The sequence below is a fragment of the Belonocnema kinseyi genome, chromosome 10 (genome assembly GCF_010883055.1).
Source record: "Belonocnema kinseyi isolate 2016_QV_RU_SX_M_011 chromosome 10, B_treatae_v1, whole genome shotgun sequence".
NCBI classification, from domain to species: domain Eukaryota; kingdom Metazoa; phylum Arthropoda; class Insecta; order Hymenoptera; family Cynipidae; genus Belonocnema; species Belonocnema kinseyi.
The window spans coordinates 35,187,283-35,203,306 of record NC_046666.1 but is presented as its reverse complement, the minus strand read 5'-3'; the positions used below and the strand labels follow the sequence as shown (position 1 = coordinate 35,203,306).

At 27.5% G+C, this 16,024-nt stretch overlaps 1 protein-coding gene across 2 annotated transcripts in view; it reads right to left on the bottom strand.

Moving 5' to 3' along the window:
* Positions 1-8,148, bottom strand: part of LOC117182371 (zinc transporter ZIP1-like) — a 153,442-nt gene extending 145,294 nt beyond the window's left edge. The window contains exon 1 of one of the 2 annotated variants that reach the window (XM_033375570.1): positions 7,595-8,148. The gene's annotated coding sequence lies outside the window, so the exon portion shown is untranslated. The remainder of the gene's footprint in view (positions 1-7,594) is intronic. The other variant, XM_033375572.1, reaches the window with a different exon arrangement.
* Between the last annotated feature and the right edge of the window lie 7,876 nt (positions 8,149-16,024).

Genomic DNA, 16,024 nt, shown 5'->3' with positions numbered 1-16,024 from the left:
AACTCTGTTTGCAGTTTTATCAAATACGCGGTATTAAAAGAATTTGCTAAATACAAGTTCAACAGCATAACATTATTTTCAGACTCATGTCCGGGACAAAATCAAAACTACACAGTGTTTCATTTTTTGATTTTATTGTACATTTATTTGCAAAGCGAGATTAAATATGTGTTTCCAGTTCGAGGCCATTCCTATTGCCAGTGCGATAGGAATTTTGGCACATATTCGCAAAAGCTGAAAAAATTAGAACGAATTGAAACTGAAGCTGAATATGTAGAAATGATTCGCAATGCTCATTCACCTTCATTCACAATGGTCGAGAAGTGTGAAGATCTTCTGCAGGACTTTGAAAAATGTTTCAAAGGGCAAATGTGAAAGCCAAAATATTTCCAAATCAGCAAAGCGTTCGTTTTGCATGTTTTTCCTGATGGAAAAGTGGATGTTTTTGACAACTGTGAGTTGCAAAATCCAACCACTTTTTTCTTTAAATCTACGCTTAAACTAGAAAATCTTTCGAAAAGTCCTCCGCCCCGAATTGGATTAAAAGCTGCCAAAATAAAGGATGTAAAAAATCTCTTCCACCAGTATTTAAGCGCTAAAGGAAAAGAATTTTTCGAATCATATTTTTTAAGGGCATATGACACAGCTAAATACCTATGTTACCTACCACAGTTTTTCAGTTCACTGAATGTTTTTTTGAACCTAAGCACTTTTTTTGTAAATAAAATATCGAGCTGAAACTTTGGAAAATATATTAGAGTACAATAAGGTACGTTTAGGTACTGCATTTTGGTAGGAACTTCACTGAAAATTATTTTATCTTTTTTCTGAACCTCGACATTTTTTGAACGTTCCAACTTTTTTTATTCATAAAATATCGGTCTCAAAATTTGAGAAATGCAAGAGCGGAAAGAAAACTAGGTTTAAGTACAAATCTTAATAATAAAAGATGTAAAAAAAAATTTTCAACTATCAATTCCATCGGCATCAGCCGGTAACGTTGTACACGAAAATACGAACCCTCTAGAGCCTCGTCTAGTGGCCGCCAGGGTTCGTATTTTCGTGTACAACGTTACCGGCTGATTCCGATGGAATTGATGGTTGAAATTTTTTTTTACATCTTTTATTATTAAGATTTGTACTTAAACGTAGTTTTCTTTCCGCTCTTGCATTTCTCAAAGTTTGAGACCGATATTTTATGTATAAAAAAAGTTGGAACGTTCAAAAAATGTCGAGGTTCAGAAAAAAGATAAAATAATTTTCAGTGAAGTTCCTACCAAAATGCAGTACCTAAACGTACTTTATTGTACTCTAATACATTTTCCAAAGTTTCAGCTCGATATTTTATTTAGAAAAAAAGTTCTTAGGTTTAAAAAAACATTCAGTGACCTGACAAAGTGAGGTCGGTAATATAGGTATTCAGCTGTGTCACATGCCCTTAAAAGTACAAACTCAGAATCCAGATGCCGAAGAAACTGAAGAGTGTGACGAAAATGACTAAAAGTAGTTTCTAATAAAATATTGTTTGATTAATTTATTCTTGTTCAACAATATGCATAATATGATATGTTAAATGTTTAATAAATAAATTATTTTAATGATAATATCTGGAGTTACTCTTGTGCATTTGTTTTGGTAAGATTGACTTGACCTTCACGTCGTTCGCTGCAGCGCGTACGTAGCTGGCCAGGCACGTTTTTGGGCAGCGTCAAGATTACCACTCGGATTTTAAAACATTCATAATTTTTGAACTATTAATCCAATTGATCTAAAACTTTTCAGAAAACTTCTTTGAACGTTAATGAACAACTTTCTCACTGAAAGCTTTCCGTAGCTTAAAATTCGTTCGCTAAACGAGGCGCTTGAAGGTTAAAATTCATGATTTTTGCATTGCCTCAAAAAAAAATTAATAACTTTTTTGCTTATTACAATATACTCGTTTTTCTTTCTTGGATAGTTTCAGAAGACTTAAACACGTACTTTGCATTGGAGAAATCGGGAAATGATGAAAATTGGCTAAATTAGCGCGAGTTGAAGTGAAAAAAGATTGGAATTTTTCGTTTTCAAAAAATCCATTTTTACGAATTATCTCAAAAACTACAAAACCTATAAATTTTTGCAAGAAGAAAAAAAGATGCGCCTTGAAATTCTCTACAAGTATCAGTCTTAAAAATTGAAATTAGAAAGATTTTTAAAATTGACACTCAGGACAATACTTCTCAGGCTGAATCGGCCGTGTCTCCTTTTGGTCGCCAGCGGTTCAATTCGAGTATGTTTAAAAGCCATTAATTAAAGAATTTTTTACATTTTCTCGAGGAACCGAGGAAAATAATATTCATATAAACTCACATTTTATTATTTTTAACTAAAAAATATTTTCTAGTAGCAAATTCAACAATTCGGTTGAAAATTCATCTTTTTGGGTTAAAAATTCAACCACTTAGTGAAAAGACAAATTACTTTTTTTAAATTACTTGTTTAGTTAAAGATTCATCATTTTAGTTAAAAATTAATTTCTACAGTGGAAAATGTAACTAGTTTTTTAAATTTTAGTAATTTTAGGTTATAGTGCCGCTTTAGAAGAAAAATTGGTATTTTAAAACAAAAACAATTGTAATTTGAACAAGATTTAAAATATTAAAAAAAAATTCAATATGCATTGAGAAATTGATAAAATTTCAGTTTAGGTTGGTATTTTACATCCAAAATTGGTATTTTAGAAGAAACTGTCATTGTAATTTAAACAACATTTAGATTCTTTTCACAATTTTTGATTCTGCTAGTGTTTATTGTCGAACAATTTTATTTTTAATAAAAAAATTAGATTGTTAAAGACGATTTACAATTTTCAACAATTTGAAGTTATGTTAATGTTTCACACCAAATATTGGTATTTAAAAAAATCATTATAGTTCCAACAAAATTTACAATTTTTGAACAGTTTCAGTTTATAGTATCATTTTTCACAAGAAATATTTTTTTTTCAATCAAACAACATTAGATTTTAAAGGTTTATAATTTTTAAACTATTTGAGGTTATGTTAGAATTTTTTTAGCAAAAACTGATATTTCGAAACGAAAATATGTAAAGTTTGAACAAGTTTTCAATAATTATAATTCGAATAATATTTAAAATCCTTTTAAAAATGTTGTACGATGTTAGTACTTTTTGCTTAGTATTTTTAAATAAAAAATAGCTTTTAAAGAAGATTCACAACATCCAACAATTTTTTGCTATTACTTTAGTGTTTTTTGCCTGAAATTGAAATTGTTAACAAAAAATCATAAAATTCCAAAGTATATTTTTTATTTATTTTTTTTCAAAATATTACAAAATTCACCTTGATATTTCTGAGGGTGTTAAGTAGTATTGGTATGCTTCAGTAGTAACGGCCTTTCTCGGACAGGCAGTAATGACTAAACGTGAATTCCTCTTTACGATGTAAACATTCGTATGAGCATTAATAATTATGCAAGAAAAATCTTCAATAAAAAAATCCCACTTAACTTATGTACCTTGCAGTACGCATACATTTTTTAATTTCATAAAACTTCTCTTAAATTTTAATTTATAAAATATATTTGAAAGTTAGATAAGAAACTATTAAATCAAAATTATTTCTTGAAAAAAAAAGATCCTACTCCATTAACTAACTAAACTATTAATTTAATTAAACACTTTCCTCATTTCCATTTTACATTATATATGTAACAAAAAATTTTCAAATAAACAATAATTTATTTCTTGTGTTGATCAAGATTTCTATTATTTGTTACTTGTAAGTACTTCTAGTTTTGAAACAAATTGAGTTTTAGGTATAAGCCATCATTTCCCGAAAAAAATTTTTCAGTTTCAAAATCTGCTTGACTTTTCAATATTAATTTCAGAAAATACAATTTAAAAAATTAAGAAAATTTAAAAATTCAATTTCAGATACATGACATTTAAATTTGAAAGAAGAAATTATTTATAAATGAAAAATGGATTAGTGCAAGTATGAGAAACGAAATGCGGAAAACCCCTTTTTTATTTATAAATTACAGTCATGTGGTCATCTTAATTTCTCAAGATCAGATTTCCTCTTTCCGGTTTAAAGCAGCCCATTCTATATGGACCACAACAGTGTTATTCGTTCATCCGTGATATTCAAAAATAATATGAAACTTCCTTATAAATAATATGATTCGGAATTATTATTAAGTACCCAGTTCTAAAAATTTAAAAAATAGTTTTTAAAAATAAGTAAATATTAAAATAAAAAATATATTCATCATATCAAATAATTTTATTTATCATTTTTAATTATTTAGATTCAAGAATTGTATCATTCGGAAATTGTAGGTACAATTAAAATTATGCGAGTTTTAAGTTTTACAATTAAAATTTCTGTAATTTGGTGTTTTATGTTCAAAGTTTCTTCAATTCTTAAGATTTCTAATTAAAAAACCTTTTATCTTAAAGATTATAAAAAATTGAGAATGTTTCATTTACACGTCTTTAAAATTCAAGATTTTTAAATTATAACCCTCTAAATTAAAAAGTGTTTAATTGTAAATCTTTAAAATTGAAGAATTTTTTATTTTGAAAATTCACACTTAAAAATGAAGGAAGTTTTAAGTGTTGCAGTTACAAATTTTGCAAATTTTATTACTTGCATGTTGAATTTATTAAATTTGGGAGATTTAGACGCGAAATTTTAAATTTCGGTCTACAAAAAAATCAACATTTTAGCATTTGTATTTATGCATTTTTAAATTTGAAGATTTTTTAATTGTATGCCTTAAAAAATGGAATAATTCCTGCTATGCACATAAAATATTAAATATATTTCAATTGCAAGTATTCGAAATCAAAAAATTTTAAATCTTAAAAATTGAAATATAAAAAAACGTTCAAAATTACCTGCACATAGAATTCTACATTTTCATAAAAAAAAATAATTTTTAATAGCAATTCTTCCAAATTTTAAGAATTTGAACTATAAAATTTCAAAATTAAACAATTTGGCGAATTTTAAATTGCAAACATCCGCAAAATGGATCAGTTTTAAGAACATCTTATTACGATATAAAATTCCAAATTTACTTAATTTTCTTTCTTTGCTTTAATTCCTGCTTGAATCAATTTTAAATTGAAATAAATTTAAAGATTCCTGAAAGCCGATTAAAATTAAAATTAAAATCAAAATTAAATAAAAAGTTGTATGAAGGTCAATGTAACTATTTGATTATTTATTTTAATTTCCGATTAATAATTAATTTCATAGTTCTTTAAATTTGGCTTATATTTTTGTTTGATAATGATATAATCAGAATCAGAAACATGTAATAATTCTCTTAAATATACTGTTTCAAAATAATGAATCACTTGAAATATTCCCAGAAATATTTTTCAAAAATGCGTTAGCTTGAAATCTTTTAAAATATTTAAAAAATTTAAAAATTTTATTGTGAAATCTTCAGTAATCTCCTTTTTTTCGAGAATTTTTTTAACTTTTCAGATCTTTAATTATTTTTGATATTTTTTAACACTTACGTATCTTTTGAAACGGTTCGAAATTTTCCTTAAATGTTGAATAAATTCTGCGAAATTAAAAAAATTACCTTAAAATCTTCCAGAATCTTTTATGACAATTCTTCAAACTTTTGGAACGTTTGGCAATCTTTAGAGACGTTTTGAAATCTTTTTGAATATTCTCTGAAAATGAATTTTGTAAAATAAAAAATCATTACAATTTTTCACAGAAATCTCAACATTATTTTTTTATTCACTTGAAACCTTTTAAAATTCTTAAAAACTTCTCACTTTTTTGTTTCAAAATCTTAAAAAATGTACAATTCGTTTAAATTTTTCTTCGAAATACTTTTAAGATTGAAAATGATTTTGTTATCTTTTTAAAACTTCTAAGCATCTTTTAACCTTATCAAGATTTTTCATATATTTTTCGTCAATATTTTTGAAATATTTTCCAATTTTGAATTATTTTTAAATACTTTCGAGTACCCTTTAAAAAGGTTCGAATTTTTTTTAAACTTCTAAAACAGTTGTGTAAAATTAAAATATTGTCTTAAAATATTTTAGATTATTTTCTACATATTTTGAAATTCTTCGGAGTTTAAAAAATTTTTTAAAATTATTATCTTGAAAAATATTTTCGAAAATAAGAAATCAGAAAACATGTGCCCAAAAATCTTAAGAATATTTTTTTATTCTCATGAAACATTTCAAAGTTTAAAAAGATTTTGCGCTATCTTTTTAAAACTTTTAAATAACTCTTAAACTTGTTTATATTTTTTCTAAATGTTGGTCATCTTATTGAAATTTTTAAACTGGTTCCAATTTTCCCGAAAATTTTGAAAAAAATTTGCAAAATAAAAATATGGTCTTAAGAGCTTTTAGATTCTTCCTTGCAAATATTCAAATTTGTTGTAACGTTTTGAAATGTTTTAAATCATTCTCTTAAAATAAATTTGTTAAAATAAAAAAATCATTGAAAATGTTGCCAAAAATCTTAAGAATATTTTTTTGCTTTCTTGAATCCTTTTAAAATCCATAAAGTTTATACATTTTTTGTTTTAAATTATTAAAAACTTATAATTAAATTTTTTTTAAAAATCTCTTTGAGTTTAAAGTTATTTTGTTATCTTTTCAAAACGTCCATATATCTCACAATTATTTGAATTTCTTCTAAATTCTGGTAATCTTTTAAAAATTTTGTAAATATTTCAAATTGTTCTTCAAGTTTTTAAACAAATTTTCAAATTAAAATATTGTCTTAAAATATTTTATATTCTTTTTTTTATTTTGCAATTTATTGGAGGGTTCTGTAATATTTAAAATTATTTTTTTAAAATAAATGATCGAAAATAAAAAGTCATAAAATTTAAAAAAAATATTTTTGTTTGTTTTCACCAACCTTCAAAAATTCTGAAAAAGTTTCTAAATTTGTTGTTTCAAATCATCAAAACCCTATATTATGTTTTAAATTTTGTATTTAAAATCCCTAAGTTTCAAATTATTTTGTTATCCCCTCGAAACTTCTAAATTATTCAAAATTTTCCTAAAATTTGGCAATCTTACAAATTTGAAAAATTTTGCTTTAAAATCTCCTACGTTCTTGTCCGTAAAAAATTATTTGAAATAAAATCTTTTAAAATATTTTCTTTAAATTTATTTGTCAAAATAAAGAATCAGTTCAAATTTTTCCTAGAATCTTATTTAAAAAGTGATATCTTCATACATTTTAAACCCCTTAAAAATCTTCAAAATTGAAAACATTTAAAAATCTACATTTCGTATGAAACTGTTTGAAATCTTTTGAAAACCTAAATTATTTTAAAATCTTTTCAAAACTTCTCAGAACACTTTCACGATTCAAATTTTTTCTTTTATCAAAAATGTTTTGATACATTAAAAAGCAAATTTTATCATCAAATAAAATAATTTATTTGGAAATTTTGATTTGCTAAATTGATTACTGAACGCCTATTAAAATAAAAATAAAATTAATAATAAAAATAGAAATAAAATTAAATTAAAATTAAAATGTAATAAGTACGCTATTTCCGCTATTAAACAAAATAATTTACGTACCTACTGCAACACTATTATTGTCCACTTCAAACTCACATTGATTTAAAATCAAAATATAAAACCCAGTCTAAACATTCCGAGAAAATTACAATTCCTAATATTCTAAGATATTGTTTATTTACTCTCACGATTATATCGTCAGTAAGAAATGTTTACAACTACAGAATGTATGAAAATAAATCCTAATCAGCACTTTAATTATAGTCACTTTGTAAAAAAAGAGTATTAGTCAGTGCCTTAATATATATATATATACGAATATGAATCAAAGCGCGGTAAAAGTTCTACGAGACCGATCCTAATACGTACTATGATATGATTGCGATTTCATACAGGCACTCGACCGAACTCGAAACTCGACCAACCGATCACTCGAGCAAAATACTAATGGACCGGATGATTGGTACCAGGAGAGGGTTTCGCCGACCAAGTTCTGGCCCTGGTGATCACCGTGATCACGGAAGAATAATAATAACAGACGCGAGAGCTCCCATTGGTACCCATTCATCTCCTGGAATTCCCCCGGTTTGTGGTGTCCAAGACAGCACGACTCAACTTCACTCTACACTCCACGGCGGTTCACCCTGACTGACTTGTTTCCGACCTTTCAGCGCGATCGGCATCTTACGACATCCAGGTTGCAACTCTGCTTGCATTCACGTCTTAATGATTTTGCGCGCGTTGCAGGATGCGTTCAATTTTGCAATTTTTTTTAACTCCACTCAGGGAAGAAATTAGTAATTGACGCCTGCGGACATATAATCAGGAAATTGACAGGTAAAACTTCTCAGATACACCAAACTCTTGTTTTTCACTTCCCACGTTCTCAGCCTTCCTAGAACTGCGGAAGGACCGCAGGGCGTGAGTACTCAGTCGAGTATTTTGCGCAGTATTATGCATTCCAATTGGAAATGGTTCAGGCGACTCTAACTGTTTACGTTTGGATCCCCTTAAATTCAGTCCAAACACATTTGTAGGCAACCCCCGATACTGAACAGAAAGCGTGAGTTTGGTGCACTTCATCTTCTGGGAATCAGCGGCAAATGATTTGAAATTCGCGCCGCAAAGTGGAGCAAAAAAATGCATCTGTACCTTGCTATTTTTATACGATTTTTAAGGTTTCGTAGCTTCGGGCAGAAATCCTTATAATTTCGGTCAGGTGTCCGTCTAGCCTATCCGTCCGTCGTTATTTTTCCAAGGGTGGGGGGGGGGGGCAGTCAGGGTAAGGGATCATCCATAAACTACGTTACCAATTTTGGGCCATTTTTGACATCCCCCCCCCCCCCCCCCCCCCCCCCCCCCCCGCTCAGAAATGTTGATTTGGTTATTATTTGGTTAATTCTTAACCAAAAATCGAATAGTTAAACCTTCAATTCAAAGAAATGATAATTGGCAATTATAAACAAAAACTAATTTTCTTACAAAGCAGTTGGATTATCAAAGCAAAAATATGAAATTTTGATTAAGAAATTAATTTTGCACCAAAAATAAGAATTTTTAACAATATACAAAAACTATTAATCTAAAAGCTGAATTTTTAACTAAATTAATTTTTAGCAACAAAAAAACCATTTTTGAACAAAATTAATTTTAAATTTAATATTTATTTTTAAATTAATTTAAACATTTTCGATCAAAAAATGCAAATAGTAAATATTCAATTGCCAAAGTAATTTTTCAATCAAAAAAAGGAATTTTCAACAAACTAGTTCAACTTTATTACCTACTTGTTGAGTTTTTGAACAAAAAGATGAATTTTTAAGCAAAAACATTAATTTTCTACCGAAAAAAACGAATTTTTAACTAAATTCAAGAATTTTAAATCGAAAAGTTAAATTTTCAACTAAAGAAGATAAATTTGTAAACAAAAAGAATAATTTTCCATCAAAATTATTCTTAGGAAAGAAATAGGAGAGGTAAAATATAAGGGGAATTAAAAGAAATGAGGGATGGGGAAATAGAGCAAGTGTGGGTGGAGTATGAAAGTAGGATACATTAGGGGAAATCAGGGAGGGGTAGTAGGGGAAATGAAAGGAGATGAAGTTAGGGAAATGAGGGGAAATATGTGAGGGGAAGTAGAAGAAATCTGTGAAGCGAAAGTAGGAGAAATAAGTGGTGGGAAAGTAGGATAAATGAGTTGTGGGAAAGTGGAAGCAATGGGTGGTGAGAACGTAGGGGAAATTAGTTTTGGAAAATAGAGAGGGGTAGTGAGGGAAAGGGTTCATTCACAAAATACGTGATGCGTTAAGGGTGGGGGGGGGGTATTATTCCCCATGTTAAGTGCAATGGAAAAAGCATTACGTTGGGGGGGGGGGTTAAGTTCCTGCAGAATGTATCACGTATTTTGTGAATGGCCCCAAATGAGTGGAGAGGAACATAGGGAAAACTTTCTAAAAATGGATCAGTTTTAAGACCATCTTATTATGATATAAAAGCCAGAATTAACGTAATTATTTCTTCTCTTGCTTCTCATTCTTGCTGGAATAAAACGTTATCTTTAAATATAACTCAAAGATTACTGAAAGTCGATTAATATCAAAATTAAAATCTAAATTAAATTTAAAGTTGTATGAAGGTCAATATCGCTGTTTGATTATTTATTTTAATTTGTTATTATTAATTAATTTCTATAGTACTTTCAATTTAAACTAATATTTTAGATTTATAATCAAGTAATCAGAATAAGAAATACGTAATAATTCTCTTAAAATTAACTTTTCAAACTAAAGAATCACTTTAAATATTCCGAGGTATTTTATAAAAATAGCATTAGTTCCAAACCTTTTAAAATCTTTAAAAAAAACGTCAACATTTTATTTTGAAACCTTCAATAATCTATATTTTGTTTTAAGTTTTTAAAAAAAATGTTAACATTTTTAATTAATTTTTATATTTTCTGTAACTTTTCAATATATTTTAAAATGGTTCGAATTTTTCATCAATTTTTTTAACGAATCGTGCACAATTGAAAAAATTGCCTTAAAATTTTCCAGATTCTTTTATGCCAATTTTTTTAATCTCTTGAAACGTTTTGAAATGTTTTTGATATTCTCTTAAAATAAATTTGTTATTATTATATATTATTATCTATTATTAAATTCTGGGAATCTTGACGTGAGCTTCTAAGTGTACTTTAGACAAAATAATTCAGGTTAAAATTGTTTATTTAACAGTTGTTATTTAGAGTTTTATTATTTACTTTATATTTAGGGAAATGCCACAATTCTTATTTAATCCTAATGATCAAGGCTTCATTTTATTCTTTAAAGGATTTTCTATAATTATATTTGGGAGGTGTTAATTAAGCTTTAAACTATTATTGTTTATAACAATAATAACGGTATGATTTAAAGAAATTAATAATAGATTTATTTTTGCCCATTTTATCAATCATTTCAAATATAGGCAACTATTGAGATTGATTTTACGTAGTGTATATCCTTAAGAATATTTCATTATTGTCTTGAAATCTTTTAAAATTCTTTAAAAACTTATGCTTTTTTCAGAACCTTTAAAAATCCTTCTAGTTTCAGTCGAGTCCGTCTATCCGTCAGTCATAATTTTTTCAAGGAGGGGTAGTGAGGGTAAGCGACGGGATCTTATTAAAGGGGTATAAGAGTATGTAAGGAAATGAGATGAAATACGGAAATGAGAAAATGAGGGGAAATAAAAGAGATCGTAGGAGAAATGAAGGATAGGAGAATAGAGAACGCAAGGATAGGGAAGTGGTGAGACTAGAACTAGGGGATGTATGGAAAATTAAGAGAGAGGAATTTCGTGAAATGAGTGGTGGAAAACTAGTGTAAGTGAGTGGGAGTGAGTAGGAGTGAGGGGGGAGAAGGGGGAATGAGAGGAGGTGAAGTAATGGATATGAGGGAAAATTTCGGAGGGAAAGCAGGAGAAATCAGTGGTGGGAAATTAGGACGAATGAGGGGTAGGAAAGTGAAAGAAATAAGTAGTGAGAATGTAGGAGAAATTAGTGTTAGGTAAGTAGAAAGGGAAAATGGGGGAAATGAGTGAGAGAAATATGAGGAAAATGACAGGAATAGAAGTAGGAGAAATGAGGGCAAATGAAGAAAGACCAAGTGCGGTATTCAAGGAAATGAATGGAAATGAGGAAGTAGAATTAGGAGAAATAAGTAATGGGAGAGTAGACGAATTAAGTTTGGGGATTTAGGGGGGGTGCAGAAGTAGGTAAATTAGGAGAGGGAAAGATGCGGGATTAAAAGGGTGGAGAAGTAGGGTAAATGAAGAGAAATGTGCAAGAAGAAGCAGGGGAAATAAGAAATGGTATAAGGTAAAGTAAAGAAAATGAGAGGAAATGTGAGAGAAAAAGTAAGAAAAATCAGTGGTGGGAAAATAGGAAAAATAAGTGATAGGAAAGTAGGAGATGTGAGAGAAATGAAGAGAGAAAGAATGGGGAAATGAGGGTAGATGAATATAGGGAAAAATAGCAGTGTACAAGTAAGGGAAATGAAGAGAAATGAAAGAATGGTAAGTAGGAAAAGTGAGGAGGGGAAAATAATGGTAATAAGGGTAGTAGGAGAAGTGAGGGGTAGGAGTTTAGGGGAAGTGGAAGCTGGAGAAGTGATTGCTGAAGAAGTGAAGTGGGGGAACAGGAGTGTTAGCGCGGAAGTATGGAGATGGGTAAGCAGATGAGAAAGAAGTGGAGAAAAGAACTGTGAAGAAATTGGGAATCCGATGTGAACCTAGTCATCCAGTTTAATCCAGAATAATTAATTCGGAGAAATCCACCTATAAGCTGGAGTAATCCATTTATAATCGGGAGTAATCCAGTTTCAATTCATATATTTTAGAATAACTCAGGTAATTCTGATGATCCAATTGTAATCTAGACCTAATCTGAAGTAATCTATCTGTGGTCCGGAGTAATTAATAATAATAATCCACTTTTAATCCAAGTATTTCGAAGTAATTCAGGTAATGCAAGTAATAAACTTGCAATCCAGGTTATTAAAACTATAATTCAAAGTAATCCACATGTAATCCAGGTAATTCGAATTACTTCAGGTAATCGAAGTAATCAAGAGTAATCCAGATAATTCAGAATAGTTTACATGGTTAATTAAAATAGTTTTCAAACAATTTCGTTGGAAAATTGTTATTCTTTTTCTTGAAAATTTATTTTGATAATACAAAATCTAACTATCGAATTGTCGGTTCAAAATTAATCTTTTTCACTTGCAAATTCACGTATTTTGTTGAAAAATTGTTTACTCAAAAATTTATGATTTTGGTTGAAATTTCTACCATTTGGTGAAAAGTTGATCTACTTTGTAGGAAATTTAAGTTTTTGTTAAAGAATTTTTGTTTGAAAATTAATTTTTGGATTAAAAAATTATTTTTAATTCACAATGTAACTAGTTAATTTTTTTCCTAACCATAGATTTTTTCAGTTATTAATTAAGCTTTTGGGCTTCAAATTTATTTATTTAATTGAGAATTTGTCTCTTTCAGTAGAAAATCAATCTTCTTGCTAAAAAATTGATCTTTTTAGCAGAGAATTCAACTTTTTGTTGAAAAACTAATGAACTTTATTTAAAATTACCTAATTTGTTGAAAATTAAACAATTTTGTTTAAAAATATCCTCTTCAGTTGAAAAGTCAACTGTTTTTTTTTTAATTGTATTTTTCGTTTGACTTCAACTGCTTTTGATTTAAATTTAATGATTAAAGACTTTTTAAATAAAAATTAATCCTTTTTAGTTGGAAATTGATCTTTTCCGACAAAAAGAAAATCTTCTTGGTTGGAAATTCAACTGTTTGTTTGACAATTCATTATCAAACTTAAAAAATCAAAATATCAAAGTTAAAAAAAATGCAGCTGAAAACAATATTCCCCCATTTTAGGTTTCTTTAGAAGAATATTTGATTTTTTAATCAATTTTGACCCCATTTGTTGTTGGTTCCATTTTATATTCCTCATAAAAAAGTTAAGTAACATTTTATACGCCTGCCTTAAAGATGTTTAGCGAAACAAAATCTGTATTTGTATTGTCAAAATTTTAAACATAAATCATCATAAAAGAAAAATTGAAAAGTTTAACTTTAAATACCATTAGGTTTTTACTTTTTGTCTGTCTGCTAATTTGTTCACAATAGCAAATTTGCAATATTTAATCCATCACATGATAATATTTTATTTGTATACCGAGAAGTAATTCTATATAATCATTCATCAACTCCTTTGTTACATTGAATTGTAGTATAGCTGAGCGGGTACGACGCCACTTACCGACCGAGCAATACTCTGTTCTTGGTAAGTTGCCGACAACAGATAATAAAGATCAGTCGGTAACTTAGCGTGGAACAGAACCTTGCCGGTCGTTGTGTGGCATCTTGTACGCTCTGTTATATTACTATAAATATATGCGAAATATGTATATAGCTTTCAAAAACAATAAACTAAGCAATGTGTAGCTGTAGGACTAATTCCACCCTTAATATAGTCAGAATTTTCGAATTAATTAATTAATTTCAAAAAAAGAAATCACTTTTTTAACATGAAAAATTATTTTTAAACAAAATACTTGAATTTGCAATAAAATAATTTAATTTTTAACCAAACAGTTAGATTTTCAAACAAAAAAGATGAATTCTCAACAAAAAAGTTTAAATGTTGACATTTCAATAAAAAGACGAATTTTCTGTGCAATAATTGAATTTTCAACAAGAATATATGAATTTTCGATGAAAAAATTAATTTTTAACCACAAAATATGAATTTTCAGTGAAAACATTAATTTTTAACCAGAAAATATAAATTTTCAGTGAAAGAATTGATTTTAAAAAAAATTTAACCAAAGAGATAAACTTTCATTTGAAGAAAATTTCAACAATATAATTAAATTTTTAAACACGTATTTGAATTTTTAATTGAAGAAGATTAATTTTTAATAAAATAATTAGTTATCTTTAACAAAAGTGACAATTTTTCAAATAACATTATGAATTTGAAAAAAGTTATTATTTAATAAAGTGATTAAACTAAAATTTCCAAACAAAATAGTTAAATCCAGAAGTAAGGGAGATTAATTTGCATTTGAAAAGTTTCATTTTTATGCAAGAAACATGAAATTTCTACTAAAACAGGTGAATTTTTTAAGCAAAAAGATCAATTTAAAAAAAAATAGTTGAATGTCCATCTAAAAAATGTTTTAGGTTGACTTTTCATCATCATCAGAAAAATCCATTTAAAAAATATAAATGATTTGAAACTTCATTTTTGGTTAAAAAATTGTTTAGTTTTAAAATTGAACTATTCATTTGAAAATTCAAGTATTTGGTTGCAAATTCAAATATTTAGTTAGAAATGAAGTAGCTTTGTTGTAATTAAACAATTTTGGTAAAAAGTATCCTTTTTGGTTCAAAAGTAAACTGTTTTGTTGAAAATTTATCTATTTTGTTAGAGTTAGTTTGTTCTTTGTTGAAAATTTATTTTTAACTGGAAATCTAACTGTTCCAGTAAAGATTCGTAATTTTAGCTGAAAATCCATTTCTTTTGATGAGAATGAACCGATTCGATTTGTTTGAGAAAAATAATCTTTTGTTTTTGAAAAATTAAACTATTTGGTTGAAAATCTTTTTTGTTTGAAAATGTAACTATTTAGTTGAAAATGTACTTTGTTTAGTTGAAAATTTAACTATTTCGTTGAAAACTCATGTATTTTGATGTAAATTCATATTTTTGGTAGAAAAATAATCTTCTTGGTTGAAAATTTAACATTTTAACTGAAATTTCATCTATTTGGAATTAATTTTTCAACCAAAAAGAATACTTTCAAACAAAAGAGTTTAATTTTGAAGTCAAAATGATTATTTTTTACCAAAAATGTTGAATTTTCATACCGAGAATATTATTTTTTTAAAAAGTTAATTCTCTATGAAATGTTTAAATTTTCTGCCAAAATATTTGAATTTTCTACAAAAATATTTAAATTTACTACCAAAGTATTTGAATTTTCTACATTTTAAACAAAAAAGTTGAATGTTGAACCAGAGATGAATTTTCAATCAAAATGATAAATCTTGGATATTAACAACTGAATTTTTAACAAATTAGTTTAAATTTCAACCAAGTAGTTACATTTTGAACCAAAAAAGACAAATTTTCAACAAAAGAGTTAATTTTTAACAGAATAGCTAAATCCTCAACTAAACCAGATTAATGTTATACCAAAATAGCTGAAATTTCAAAAACAGTTCCATTTTCAAAATGAAACTGTGAATTATCAAAGAATTAATTGATTTGCAAGCAAACAGTTTAATTTTCTACTAAAGTATTTAAAGGGGGAGGGTCGGTAAGGCCGGATTTTGGCCTAATTTATTTTTGGACCAAAAAATATGAAAAAATCATGGTAGTATCTTATAAGTATCCCGAGTCGATTGCACGCTAAACGAACTACCCTC